Source organism: Lissotriton vulgaris, chromosome 6 (assembly GCF_964263255.1).
Source record: "Lissotriton vulgaris chromosome 6, aLisVul1.2, whole genome shotgun sequence".
In the NCBI taxonomy this organism is placed as follows: Eukaryota; Metazoa; Chordata; class Amphibia; order Caudata; family Salamandridae; genus Lissotriton; species Lissotriton vulgaris.
Genome location: NC_141694.1, coordinates 976,503,811 through 976,518,952, shown reverse-complemented (window position 1 = coordinate 976,518,952; position 15,142 = coordinate 976,503,811).

Genomic DNA, 15,142 nt, shown 5'->3' with positions numbered 1-15,142 from the left:
ACAATCCCATGCTATCCATGCCCTCAATGATGTTTAAATTCAAGACACCCCACAGAAAGACTAGGCCCATGCACCACTCACTACCCCTGGGCAAAAGGCCCCAACAGCAGCCAAAAAAATCGAAAAACAAACAAAAATCAGCACAATCCCATGCCATCCATGCCCTCAATGATGTTTAAATTCAAGACACCCCACAGAAAGACTAGGCCCATGCACCACTCACTAGCCCTGGGCAAAAGGCCCCAACAGCAGCCAAACAAATCGAAAAACACACATAAATAAGCACAATCCCATGCCATCCATGCCCTCAATGATGTTTAAATTCAAGACACCCCACAGAAAGACTAGGCCCATGCATCATTCACTTCCCCTGGGCATAATGGATGAAAGCTAGGCAAAATGGGTGCAGGCCTGAGAACACTGCCTGCATTCAAAATGGCCCCTTGCCCCCCAGCACATGGCCAGGGCCTGCCTGTACCAGCACTCAAAATGGCCACCACCCACATGGCCAGTCCCCATCAACACCCCAAAAAATCGAAAAACACACAAGAATCACCACAATCCAATGCCATCCATGCCCTCCATGATGTTTACATTAAAGAGACCCCACAGAAAGACTCAGTCCATGCACCACTAAAAAGCCCTGGGCAAAAGGCCCCAACAGCAGCCAAAAAAATCGAAAAACACACAAAAATCAGCACAATCCCATGCCATCCATGCCCTCAATGATGTTTAAATTCAAGACACCCAACAGAAAGACTAGGCCCATGCACCACTCACTACCCCTGGGCAAAAGGCCCCAACAGCAGCCAAAAAAATCGAAAAACACACAAAAATCAGCACAATCCCATGCCATCCATGCCCTCCATGATGTTTACATTAAAGAGACCCCACAGAAAGACTCAGTCCATGCACCACTCACTACCCCTGGGCAAAAGGCCCCAACAACAGCCCAAAAATCGAAAATTCCAAAATTGTAGTTGCAGCAACTGTAATGCCCCAAACAAACTTACTTGTGAAATTTCTAATCCAAAAGTGATCCAAAGAAAGTCAAAAAGGCCTCAAATCCAAATATCCAGCAGCATCCACAAAAAGTAGTCCTTGCAGGTCAAGAGCCGAATGAAAGTGACCAGCACATGAAGAAAGCACTGGGAGGAGCCTGCTGGACAGGAACAGGAAGTTGGAGACTGTGGGGCACTTCCTTCCTCCCACCCCCCCCCCACCCCCAAAATGGACTCCTGGCAAAAAAAAAGTGCATGCAAATGTCATCATTTTTAGAAGGTTTATGCTGCTTGCTGGTGGATTTCTTGTGCAGAATTGCAAATTTTGCAATTTCCCGAGTGCGAGATTGTTGCTGCCCGCCGCATGGAGTGGTGTGGCTCACTGGTTAGAGGCGGCAGACCCGGAAGCAGAGAAGGGCCGGGACCAGGGTTCAATTCCCGACGCGGCAGGGTCATGGACCAGGGTCAACGGACTCGATAATTCTCGCCTCGGTGCCTACTCTAACCAGGGATCACACTGCAACTCTGGGCATTAAGCTTGCCTCATCTCCACAACGGCCCCCACAGACGCCGGGGATGCCTGGTTTCACCTTGGAGATACCCAGAAGGGACCATCTCACAGGGAAAGCCAGGACGGGTTCCCCAGTGGTCTTCAGCGCCAGGACACCCCGAGATGGGGTAATAGTGTGCTTTACAAGTATCATCATTACATTACATTACATTACATTACATTACATCTACGTGTTCGCAATTGCGAACTCCCGCGATGCGGGATCACGGCGTACTTGGGTTGACAAACTCTCGCTGTGCAAGGTGGCAAGCCGCGATGACGTAATCGCGGTCGCCAAACTCCCGCGGGATCCCGCAGCAAGATCCAAAATGGCGCAGCACACGCAAAATATCGAGAAAAACAACTCTGCAAGCGCTGAATGACGGTAAGTGAACGCCGCGCGCCGCAATATTGTATCACCAAGCAAAAAAATCCGCTGCGTGCGGATTTTCGGCAAATTCGCGAGAGTTCACGGATTGCGAATTTACCGAAAATCCGCAAATTCCGCGAGCGGAACGGATAGTTTACTTTGGACTTTTAGCTAGGAAAATGAGTCCCTTTGAATGTTCCTATTCCCCAGGAGCCTCTGCTGCTCCTTGTCCAGATGCCCCTGCCCACATTTGGTTCTCATGGTCTACAAATTTAATATTGTGTTTGTTTGTATCCTAACTATTGCTTTCATATTTCTCTTTAGAGAATTAGTTTCTTGTTGCTTGGCGCATACCCTCATGAGTATTATTCCAACACCACCTGAGAGTGACCCTAGTTCCTCATGAAGAGGAGCACTGGGAAGTTCATTAGGATGATGTAGTATTCAAATGTTGCACCAGACACATGTTACTTATAGTACTGCAGATTATTGGGTGTGTGGGTCATTGCCTTCATACACACACATGGGTGAAAAACTGTTGCTTGTATTCTTGCCCTATGGAAGTAGCTGTGAGGGTTAGTATACTTTGAGTAGTTTAGTAAAAAACATTTCTCAGCCCGATAAAGATCTACTTCATTGATGTTAGATATAGGTCCTCGCTGATAATGCAATTGAGTTCTCAGTATAGAATTCAATAGGGTGTTTTCCCTGATAATGACCGTTTGATCTTATTTGCATTAATTCCTGCTCATGACTTGAACTGTGATGTATTTTTAAGTAGTCCGATCATGACATAGTGTTATAGAGCAATGGTACCCCGAGAACATATGCTCAGATTAGTCAAAAAGGAGGGTGCCTCACACCCAGAAAATAATTATTTTTTAGTAGATATTGCAGGGGTTGTTCTTTTACTTGTTGCCTCAGCACTTCCTGTCCTATAGTATGCTGCACTAATACTATGATCATGCTCATCCTAGTATTTCATTTCCCGATACCAGATATCTTTAATGATGATATATTATTGGTTATTCTTGTGGTTTTTTTTTTGTTGCACTTATGTTAGCCACAATAGGCTAAAAGGAGGGTCTGATAGATAGTAATTTTCCTGTTGTAGAATGTTCTAATGATGTTGTGGATATGTTAGCCTAATGTGTCTAACCAGCATGCAGTTACAGCTTATTATTCATGTGCTGCAACCCACTGAGCTATTTTTGTAATATGCAAGCTTCAGCTGGATAGAATTGTTTTTGTAATGTGTAAGCTTTTGTCTTATTTTTGCCTTTTAAGTTAGAAGACCTGTTGTAGTACATTGCTTTCCCTTGGTTAAGTTTACAGAATAGACATTTCTGTACACTCTTCTATAAGAGAGAGAAGCTTGTCAATGGCAGAGAGACTTCTGATGCTGACATTTGCTCTGCAGCTCCAATGTCTCATGGTACAGTTTTCCCCCCTCCTTTATGAGCAGAAATGTTGCCATGCTCTGGAGAAGCAGTCTCGGCTCCGTGGCCTTGGAGTAAAGATAATAATGTTGCCCTTGCAGGTGCAGATGCCTGGTGTGTGAGTTCATTGTTCACCCTCTGCTGAGCCCAGTACTTTTCCAGTCTGGGCGTAGCTTTACCCTGCCATGCTATGTTATAATGTATTGTTATGATGGGATGGGTCAGTCCTCTCGGCGCACTCCCTGGGGTGTAGACCTGACGGGGCCCATCTGCAGATGAATCTTATGGCCTAATAAAATACCTTGTTTATTCTTCTCCACTGTCCGGCTGGCTTATTACATGAGAATGATAGATGAGTGAGGTAAGTCACTCAGGTGGATTGGAGCCACGCTTATCAAGCTGCACCTGAACAGCGATTCAGATTCGGTAAGCCAGACACTTAGTAGTAGAGTGTTTCAGAACTTGGCCGTGACCACCGCAAAAGGTCTACCCCCTTTTCTAGAGCATTGAAAATGGGGTAGGAGCAGAAGGCGGAGGTGGTTGGATCTAAGTGCTCGAGAGGAGTGCACCAGCTTCAGCCTCCGTCTAAGAAACACTGATCCCACGCCATTCAGAGCCCTGAAGGACAAGACCAGGGCTTTAAACTGAATGCGGGAGGACACAGGGAGCCAGTGGAGTTTCCGCAGGAGCGGGTTAATGAGTGGTGATAGGGGATGTTACATATCAGCCTAGCAGCCCCATTCTGCACAATCTGCAACTGATTGATAAGATAAGCTGGTTCTCCCACGTATAAGCTGTTGGAATAGTCCAGGTGGGAGGTAATGAGGGCATGAATGATCGTCCTCCGAGAATCCATAGGGAGAGAATTCCACAACCTTGTTGCACTAACCAGGAAGCTTTTTTCCCCCAGGAATTTTTTTTGGCCCTAGGAACAATCAGACCATGGGCAGAGGATGAACGGAGACAACAGACTGGGACATAGGGAAGCAGATTCCGCTTAAGAAAGCCGGGACCAATGTCATGTGTGGCCCTAAAAACTATACATAGAGCCTTAAACTCCATTCGTCTTTTTATTGGCAGCCAGTGTAGGTCCTTGAGCAGGGCCAGAATGGGAACAAAAGCCGGCCCTGGCAAAGCGCTCCCCCCCCCCCCCCCCCGGGGTGTTGTGGGTGCCGCCGAGCTCTTTGCTAGGGCCGGATTCCGGACGATTTTGTTACAGGGCCGAATGCTGCAAAAATGGCCCAGTAACAAAAACGGCCCCCAGGGGCCCCAAACCAGCCCACCACCAGTGCGGCGCACGGGGGAATTGCCCGGTGCCCGCTACGGCCAGTCCAGCCCTGTCCTTGAGCAACTTCGACACAGAGTTGTGTCTTGGGATGTTCAATAAGAGCCGAGCCGCCGCATTCTGTACTACCTGTAATTTGGACATACACTTTTTCCGAAGATTGAAAAATAGCCCATTACAGTAGTCAGCTCTTGACAGGATGAGTGCTGGAACCACCAATTTACGTAGCTCAGCTGAAATAAATGGTAAGATCTTTCTCGGGAGCTTTAATGTGTAGAAAGAGAGAGAGGTAACCTGGTTGACATGATTTTCAAACGAGAGTTTAGATTTGAAGGTAACTCACAAGTTCTTTACCCTAACCACAAGCGTTGGAAGTGGCCCAAGCTCCACGGGCCAAAAATCGGTGGACCAGAAGTTAATATGAGCACCGAAAAGTAAGACCTCCGTCTTACTAGAATTACCTTTTAAGCAATTGGCGGCCATCCAATCCACAACCTGACGAAGACGGGTATGAAACTGTGTCATAGTGTCAGTGGGGGATCCTTACACTGACACAATGATCTGTGTATCATCGGCGTAGAATATAGCCGAAAAACCTGGGGACCTAATCAGTCTAGCCAATGGTGCACCATAAATATTAAAAAGGGTCGGGCTCAAATAAGATCCCTGTGGCACATCGCATGGTAGTGTGAAATTAGGTGATTTAAAATCATCCAAGGCCACAAATTGTTCCCTGCCAGACGGAAAGGATTCAAGTTGGATGAGTGCATTCCCCTTGACACCGATCCCCCTCAGAACCTCCAAGAGTTTCTGATGCTTCACTGTGTCAAATTCAGCGGATAGGTCAAGCAGCACAAGTGCTGCACTGCCCCCGCGTCAGCTGTCTGCCTAATCAATTCAGATGATGTGATCAGGGCCAGTTCGGTGCTATGGTGTTTTCGAAATCCAAACTGGGTATCATCAAGAAATCCACGCCTTTCAATTTATTCTGATAGTGTGTTGTGCATGGCTTTCTCCACCATCTTTGCTGGTAGCGGTAGTCTAGAGATTGGACGATAGTTCTTGGGGTCTGCCTCATCTAAGTTTGGCTTCTTCAAAAAGGGGAGCACGGATACCAACTTCCAGAAAGTGGGAAAAATACCAGAGGAGAGAACATTTGATTAAAAATAGGAGTTAGATGGGATGCAAAGATCTCTTGTAGAAGATAGAAGATTTTTGGGGGGCATAGGTCCAATGGGGAACCTGATTTAGTGGATCTCAGCAGACCAATTGTTGCTTCCGTTGTCAATGTTGGGAAGGCAGATAATTAATTCAGGAGGGTCCCTATATTCAGTGGTGGTTCCGGGAATAATTCCAGTAATCTCAGACCTGGCTAAAGCCTTTTAGAGAGGGGACCATTCCTTGATCCATGGACCTGGGAAATCCAATATAGACCGCCTTTACTTTGTCTTGGAAAAAAGTGGCCACACTGTTACAGAATGCTTGGGTTGTAGGCGAGTCTACCGCCCCACAGCATTTGGCTAATAGCTTTACTGTCAAGAACAGTTCCTTTGACGAATGTTTTGCTGATAGTATGGCTGTGGTGAAATAGCTAGTTTTTTCCTTAGCAATACGTTTTTTATACTAAGCAAGGCTGATTTATAGTTACCCTTATCCTCCAGTATATATGAGGATCTCCACTTCCTTTCCATACGGCAACATTTTTGTTTTTGTAACCTAAGCTGTTCTAAATACCAATGTTCATTAGGTCTGGGCCTATGGCTAGAGATACATTTACCTGGTAATACTTGGTCTGTAGATTTTCTCAGCGAAGTCTGCAAAAGCAGCAACAGCTTCATTTGCGTCTTCTAAAAATTGTGGAGGGGTTTGGACTAATATAGATTCAAACCTGTCTAGTGCCAGCTTATTCCAGGGCCAGACCATTTTCCGCTGTCTGTTTGTCAATGACTTTGTCTGAGGGTTTTGTGTCAGAAATTAGAACATAACAGCTTTATGGTCCGACCAAACAATTGGCAGTAATGGAAGGCATTGTAAATAATCATTGCTGGTAAATACTCCATCCAGTAAATGACCCCCAGAATGTGTACTACCAGTCACCTGCTGAGTAAGGCCCTTGCTGTTTACCATATTGATAAAATACACAGCATCATTATCTAAAGGGTCCTCCAAATGAACATTAAAATTGCCCAGGAGCGTAAAATCCAGTGACTGTGATATAATTATCTGTCGGTGGGGACCCACTAAGTGTCCTATGATGACTTAGTCAAATTTGACCAAGTTCCAATGTTTTCTCAACATCAGTCTAACAGAGTGAAATTCGCTAATGAATGTGGTTATTAGTCTCACCACCTTATCCTCCTGCTTTCTGCATTTGGGTATCAGTAAACCTTCTCTGCTTACATCTATGACCTTCATACAGGCTGTCCTGATTACCATAGCAGGGTACCCTCTGGGCCCGAATCTCCCTATCATCCTGGTTTGCTCTACCTCAAATGCCTCAGGCGTGCTGTTGTTTCTTTAGCCCAGAGCATCTCCCCATAGGGGATGCTCCATTTAAGGTTGAGTGGGTGATGGCTACGGGCATGCAAACTCCCAATTACCAGCAGTTTATTTCCTGAAAAGGCCTGCGCGAATGGCACCCTCCTCTACTGTGACCAGAATGTCTAGGAATTCCATAGTTGTTTTGCGTGACTTTCAAGTGAACTTAAGGTTCAACTTGTTGGAATTGATCCAATTCAAAAAAGTGTCCAAGACTTGGTAGCAGGGATTCTGCTCCTACACAGAACTGTGCATAGAGACTTAGAACCTCAGTGAATTAGGGTGTGCCAAAACTCACCTTAGTATCCAAAATCCCCTACCAGACTAGCAATCAGTGTCTCACTGGTTCTTACCGACCCCCAATGATTTAGACAACCCAGAACATGGACTTGGAACACCTCAGGTAACGTGGAACACATGAACACTCTTTCGTTATACTAACATATCAATCCAGAATGAGGAGTAAATGAGGACACGTGCAAGTTTGAAATGTTTATTTCTAATGCAGTGTTCTCAAGCGCAGTATCTTAGCTAATACAAGCAAACATATTATCAGGAACAAGGTTAGCAGCATGGTTACTATTCCATAAAATACAAAGGGAGAAAGCATGTTAAAATGCTAAAGGAAAAAGGTCTAAATAGAACCTCAGTTTACCCTCCCTCGCTAGTATATTATATTATATCTACAGAAGGTCTCTTTGGGTTTAGAAGGGCGGGCCCATACCTTTGGGTTCAGCAGAAATGGATCACATCATCTCCTGCACCAACTCTCTGCGAGCGAATATTCATCAAGTGCCTCACTCATGCTCTGTGTAGTGCATTATTAATCGCGCCTAAAACCCAAAGTTGGCCACAGTGCATATATATTATGTCTAGCCAGTGCGCTGATCAAACCGAACAACAAGCATTGTGTTGAAATAACCTTGAAGGCCTCGGCACTCACTGTACAGACATAGCTTACCAAGCAAGGCTGATATTATAAGCAAACATGTTATTCTCGTGTGAAGTAAAATATTCAACTAGGCGAAAAGCTTTAATAACAAAATGTGTTGTGTGCAGAGGCTGCAGAAAAGGAAAATGGCGTTTAAACTTCTAACACGCTCATGCTAACATAACACAGCGCAACGGTGAAACCAAACCACATGACAACTTCTTATGACCCATCCCATGTTATGAAAGAGGTCCAGGTGATGTGTCCAGTTCTCATTTGGCAAAGCAACTTCCCACAGTTCTTCATCTGGACGTGTGCTATTTGCCGTATCTCTCTAGTGCCTTGATGCCCTCGGGTGACTGCTGCGCTATATAAATATCAAATTCAAATCAAATCAAAATCTCAACATGCTAAGAAGCATCATGGAGTGATCATGCATGGCAATGAGTTAAAGAAATACCTTCAGGCTTCAATACCCAGTTTATGATCAATACATTTGTACAGGGATATTACGATGATTGTTAACAAGATAAAAAAAAAAAGCCTGCCAGGGAAAAGTCTGTATTTTGGCCAGGGAATCAGTGACGGAGGCTGTGGCTAAGGCGAAACGAGTGCAGCACAGACGCCGTCAGCCTTAATGTAATCCTCCATGGGCTCTGGTGGATCCTCGAGGTGCAGTGGTGCCGGCAGGGCAGCGGCCTGCTGACTGCACGGGTGTGTCGCGAGTGCGGGCCTTGGGTCCGGCCGCACTGTTGGGAGACTGTACGGGAGCACTGCCTCACCCTGCTGACACTGTTGCTGGCACGTAACAGGGCCCTGCCAGCCGCTGCCTGCAGTGAGATCCCCACATCAGGAACCGCTGGTTGATGTCCAGGAGCTTGCTAAGGCCCATGCGGCCTATAATGGGTAGGTGCTGCTCTCTGCCCTAGAGACACTGCTGTGGCCAGCGCTATGGAGTAAGGAGCCCGGAGTGCACACTGGGAACGTGCACCTTCGGTACCAGCATAATCACAGAGGCTGCCTCCACGAAGGGGGGGCTTGAAAGCCGGTGCCAGAACGGTCACCGTGCCCCTCTCCTCCCCCCAGGAACAAGCTAGCGCAGCAAAATGTGGCGCGCATACAGCCAAGGGTGCGAAAACAGCTCGGGCCCCGTGCAACACCCCCGCACCCCCGAGTGGACCGCCAGGGCCAATGGGGGGGAGCGATGTACAAACCCCCCAATGAGGAGCCTCGCCTACAGGAAGGCCACGAAACAAAGAAAAGGGGGGATATAAGCCTGCTCCCCCAGGTGAGCTCCATGTTCACAGTCGGAGCAGGGGGAGCAGCACCTGAAGCAGAATTTTTACCTGTTGATTGAGGTGTCGCAGGGCGAAGCGCTGTCGGCGACACAAGGGACCAAGGGCCACCTCCTCCAGGAACATGCGGTGACTGCAGCAGCGAAGAGGAACCGGAGACCACCCGGCAAGAAGGGGAAGACCACGGCAAAGCCAGAGCCCACCCGGCAGGAAGAAAGTAGTTCGACGTCAGGAGGACATCGGAGCCTACCCGGCAAGCGTGTAGAAGAGGACACAGAAGCCCACCCGGCAGGAGGAACACGAGCCGCAGCAAGGTAAACCGGAGCCCACCCGGTGGACGAGTAGCGTGCCCGGGACCGCCGCCCCACTCCCCTGGGACTACAGCCGGAAGAGCTGGGGGTGGAGCGGCGGTACAGCCCGGGTGCGCATCCAACGCGCCTCGCCTCCCGAGCCCGCTGCAGCTGATCGGAAGGATCAGGCTGCGGCCGAGAAGATGTGAAGTGCCCCCCCCCCTCCTAGCAGCCCCCAACAGGCCATGAATAAAAGCGAGGGAGCTCAGCAGGGACCCGACGGCAGAGGTCCCCACGGGGGGTGGGGGCAAGAAAAAGCGGGCGTCTGAGCGTGCATGGCACCTTCAAGCAGCAGACACAGGGGCCCAGGAACAAAATTGTTTGGTGCATGAGATAAGCGGCAGCACCCCGCCAGGACGGTGCAGTTGGGCGCATCACAGGGATTATATTCACACAAGAGAGCAGAAACAGGCTCTTTGGTGCATAAACTCAGCGGCAGCATCCCGCTAAGACTAGACAAGTAGGCGCATCGCGCCGGGATCCCCTACAAACACAGGAGCAAACTAAGAGTTGGTGCATAAGACTCGGCGGCAGCACCCCGCCTGGACAGCGCAGGCGGGATAGCCCAGGATATCGCCCTTTGGCACACCACACTTCGCCACGAGTGCTCAGGCAGGAGCGGGTGACCACATCCAGGGGGCAAGCGGCGAGGTAGCAGCGTGAGCAGCATGGCAAAGAAGGGAAGAGTCAAGAAACAACAGAAGGACTTCAACGACCTGCTGCGGCGGATTAGGGAAGCATCTGCAGTGCACGGGAGCGGCGCTCGCAGCCCAGCTCCCGCCAGATGGCAGGGCACAACCAGAACCGAAAGGTAGCGAGTCATGGCCTAAATCCTGGGACAGAAGCTACCCCTCTCCTCCGCACAAGGGGAGCCCAAATCCAACCTACCAAAAGAAAAACGACCCGCAAGGGCAGAAAGAGACTAAAACATCAAAAATGCAAAGTATGTATATTGTCACTGTATTCCAAAATAAAAACTGCGGCCAACAAATGACCACAACAAGACAGAAGTGTGAATTGGTTACTTAGTTGGCAGAATGGGAATGCAGTATGATGAATGTTACAGAGAGGTGAGGTGGGGCGAGTGCGAAGGTTATTATTTGGTGCTGTAGATTCTGAGGGATGCGTGCTAACACTGGAAAACCTCTCACTGCACTGAGCACAAGGGTAGTTGCGACTATTTTTGCAGATTTGGTCCTTCTGATATCCCCTCTACGCTCCCTTTACTGCCAAACTACTACTTGGTGTACCTTCCCTGCCACATTTCTTGTGCCACCCTCCTGTTTGACTGTGGCTTACACAACCACATGGGATTTGCCAGTGATGGTGTGGCTCATCACTGGCGTGAGTGCCCAGCAGACCTGCTCATGCCTCCGTGGCACTGGGGTGGGGCTGGGTTTGGATTAATGGGGTGCTGCATGCCCACCTAGGCTGCAGGACAGTGATTTATTCATCTCAGAATTGTAGGCCCCTGCCTCGGACAGCCGGGGCTTAATTGCTCCACAATACTTCAACAATGCCCTTCACAGGCCTGCTCGTGCCCCCTGTGCTTGCCCAGAGACTGGCGGCCCAAAGACTACCTTGGATCTTGGATCTGCTCAACCTGCTTCTACATGAGGGCCACTGAGGAACAGTCACCCGAACCCCCAATGCGAAGAGAACCGCCGGGTTACTGCTGCTTAGGTCTACCATATCAGCCACTACAATGTGGTGATCATTCATGTCTTTTCTACTAAGATATTTTGCTGGACGAGTTGCGCCCATGGGGCGATTGAACTTTGTTATATGCTGTGTGGCCCACCTAGATTATGGGGAAAGGTAATATCAAACAGTCTAAACAATCATTCGATAGCAGACGCCAAACAGGGCCATGGAGGTGCCACTTGGTGATCTACAAGGGTCACTGCTGAGTGGGGAGAGTATGCCCCCAGAACTTGATATACGCACCAAGTTTCTAGATCTGAAACATAGCTTATCAGGAATTGACACCAAAAATTGACCTCCTTAAGGATAGGTTGAAAGAAAAGGTCAATAATCATGATGACCGACTCAATTAACCTGAACGCTGCACGTCAGATGCTGAGGATGATCGTGCTGAAGACTCCTGCATATGAAAAAAGTACTTGAGGTAAAAAGGAATAAAAATAAAGATTTGGAAGCTCATTCCCGCCGGAACAATTTACGCATTATAGGAGTGGCGGAATCAACAGATATTTGCAGAATGGAGGATTTTATGAAGGACATGCTACGCACACTTTTCGGGCCTGATTTTTCCTCTATGCTAATGCTAACGGTTGAAAGAGCCCACAGGTATCTCGGCCCCCATTCGCCACCAGGCACTCCAGCTCGCCCTATTATTTCTTAATTATTGCTTTACCAAGACCAGAATATAACTCTGGGCTTTGGCCAGGGAGCAGAGACATCTGCATTAAAAAGGATCTGAGATTTCCATGTTTTATGATTTCACGGTCTTGGTGCAAGCTGCGCTGAGACTTTTTTACCAATTAAGCAAGCACTACAGTGAATCGATGCTGAATTTTCACTTCTGTACCGTGCTCAACTGCCAGAACACGCCGGCAAAACCCTCATTTTTACAGACCCTAAGAAGGCCATCAAGTATGCCAAAAATCTTCAACTGTAGGCGGATAGGTCACCCACGAGGAACGGAATGCAGGATGGATTGCAGCTCAGCAAAACTGATTAAAAGTGTGCTGCTTTGCATGCTAGTCATCCTTCAGCCCTGATCACTGGATGGGCCGGCATGATTGTGACTACCAGCAAGGAACCTCTCCCTATACAGGGCTCGACAAATCTGAAAAATGGTACTATTCCTGCAGGTTTAGTACTTTAAAAAAACTCCTCGACCTAACAGTAACCTACTTGACCTCCGTCTCTGAAAGCGGTGCAAATGTGACAAGATAACAAGATTTAAAGGCCTCTTTATTGCTCATTTGCTTTGTGAGCAATAAAAAGGCCTTTAAATATTGTCACATTTGCTCAGTTTTCAAAAACAGAGGACAAAAGTTAGTATGTTTTCCTACTCGCCAGAAAGGGCGAGTAGGGCCTAAAAATAGCTCGACCTCATAAAATTTACCTCGCAAATGCGAGCGGTCGAGTGGATTTGTCGAGCCCTGCTATATCCAGATGATGAACTTGTGACATCGGATGGCATGCAACTCATACATATGGCTTCTTCCTCGAGCAATAGAGTGGAAAGCTGGCCCTGTCTCTTGCTCAGTGGGATGCATATTGACATGTTTAGCCATGGTTAGTCCACCTTTGACCTCTCCGGCCACCTTGCTCACTTGTAGCTGGGCAGTGCAGTGAGCCGGTCTCCTAGTTGCCCACCTTTGGATGTTTCCCAGAATTGTCCAATTTCAATGCTGTTGGGGGTTTTCTGTCAGGGTGGGTATGGTGTATTCGGCTCGATTGGGGGGCCAAAGTTGGAGGTGGGTGGGCTTTTTGATTATGGGGTTATATGTGGACCTATGGCTACTAATTGTCAAGGCACATGCTTATCGCTATTCATACCTAACACTAAACTACCATGGGGTCTATTAAAGCACTTACCTGGAAAGTTTACGACTTAAATGATCATTGTAAAGCACGCCAGACTTTTACCTATCTACAGAGACACTCTGTGGACAATCTACGTTCTGCAAAAGCTACACTTCACTGAGGTGACAATTTCGCAATTGCGTTCCGGATGGATGAGGGAACGGCATGTAGCTTGTTACTCCAACTATGGCCGTGGAGTTGCGATCTTCATTTGAAAGGGATTACCTTGGCATATGTGCTGAGTTATATGTGACACAAAGGACATGTTAGTTATCCTTGCTGTCATTTTGCATGACCATTCAGTCCAACGTCTCTCTGTGTGCCGTCCTAATGTTGACGACCCCCTGTTCGTTGCTGAAGTCTGGAGGCTAGCCTGGACACTTGGCCCTTGTGTGACTCTCATCCCCAAGCAGCGGCGAAATTGCATCTCATTATGAAAGACTTGACCTTGTTGATCTCTGGCGCTCCGGAAATGCCGAAAGAATGGAGGGTACCTGTATATCAACGGACGATGCCTCATGATTGTGCATAGACTTTTGGCTTGGATCTCAGGACGTGTTGCCCTTGGCAGTCCAGATTTTCCATTTACCAAGAACACTTTATGATTGTGCATAGTTCTCTTGAAGTTGGCCTTTCCCGATAGTTCTCCTCTGGCTTGGTTTGATTTGATTTATGATTTGTAAAGGGCCTGAATCACCCCCAAGGGGTATCTCGGCGTTAGAAAACTGCTTTTGTCGGCCAGAGGAAAGGTAAAGATCAAAACAATGTAGTCTTCAGAAGCCTATGAAACTGCAGGTGGTCAGAGCACTCTCGCAAATGTATAGGTAATTGTTTCCAGAAAGTAGGGGCTAAGTGGAAGAAGGCTTTACAACCTAGCCGAGACCACAAGTAGAGATTTGGTCCCTGAGCGTAATGCCCTAGGAGGCTGGTATTTTGTACGTTTCTCTGCCAAATATCTGGGGCCTTTACAGTTTAGGGATTTATGTACAATGCAGCAGATCTTGAAATGAATCCACTTCTGCACTGGCAGCCAATCAAATCTCTGCAAAATGGGAAGGGAGGGAGTAAGGGAGGGAGCGTTGGAGACCAGTCGGGCTGCGGTGTTTTGGAACACTTGCAATGTGTTTAATGATGCTTCAGTGGCTGAGATCAGCAGATTATTGCAATAGTCTAGGCGACTTAGTACTAGTGCCTTCATAAGGGTTTTCCAAGTGGACAAGGGGAGAAAGGGAAATACCCTTTGCAGAAGACCTAGAACATGGAAGCAGGCGCCAATGGTGTTGGAAGCCTGTTCCTTCAAAGTTAATTTCTGGTACAGGCGGACACCTAGATTGTTGACCATGGTCTTGGGCAACGTGCGGATCCTAATTCTGTTGGCCACCAGCTCGGAGACCATCTCAAAGAAGCATCACTGGACAGCATAATTTCTGTTTCTCCCGCATTGAGCTGGAGAAAATTATGCCTCATCCAGCTAGCAATGGATTTCATACCTTCTGAGAAGATGGACTGAGCATTGGGGTTGTGTTTATCGAAGGATAGTAGGAGCTGAGTATCGTCAGCATAGGAGATAGGTGTAAACCTGCCAAAGGATCAACATAGATGTTAATAAAGTGGGACTGAGACAAGATCCCTGGGGTACTCTTTTAGTCAGTTCCATGGTCTCAGAGCGGAAGGGGCCTAAACTGATGGTCTGAGTTCCATGAGAGAGAAAACTCAGCATCCATTGTAAGGCTGTTGCTTAAATACCAATTTCACTGAGTCTCCTGAGCATTATTTGATGTGAGACAGTGTTGAAGGCCGCCGATAGGTCAAGCAGCACAAGTAG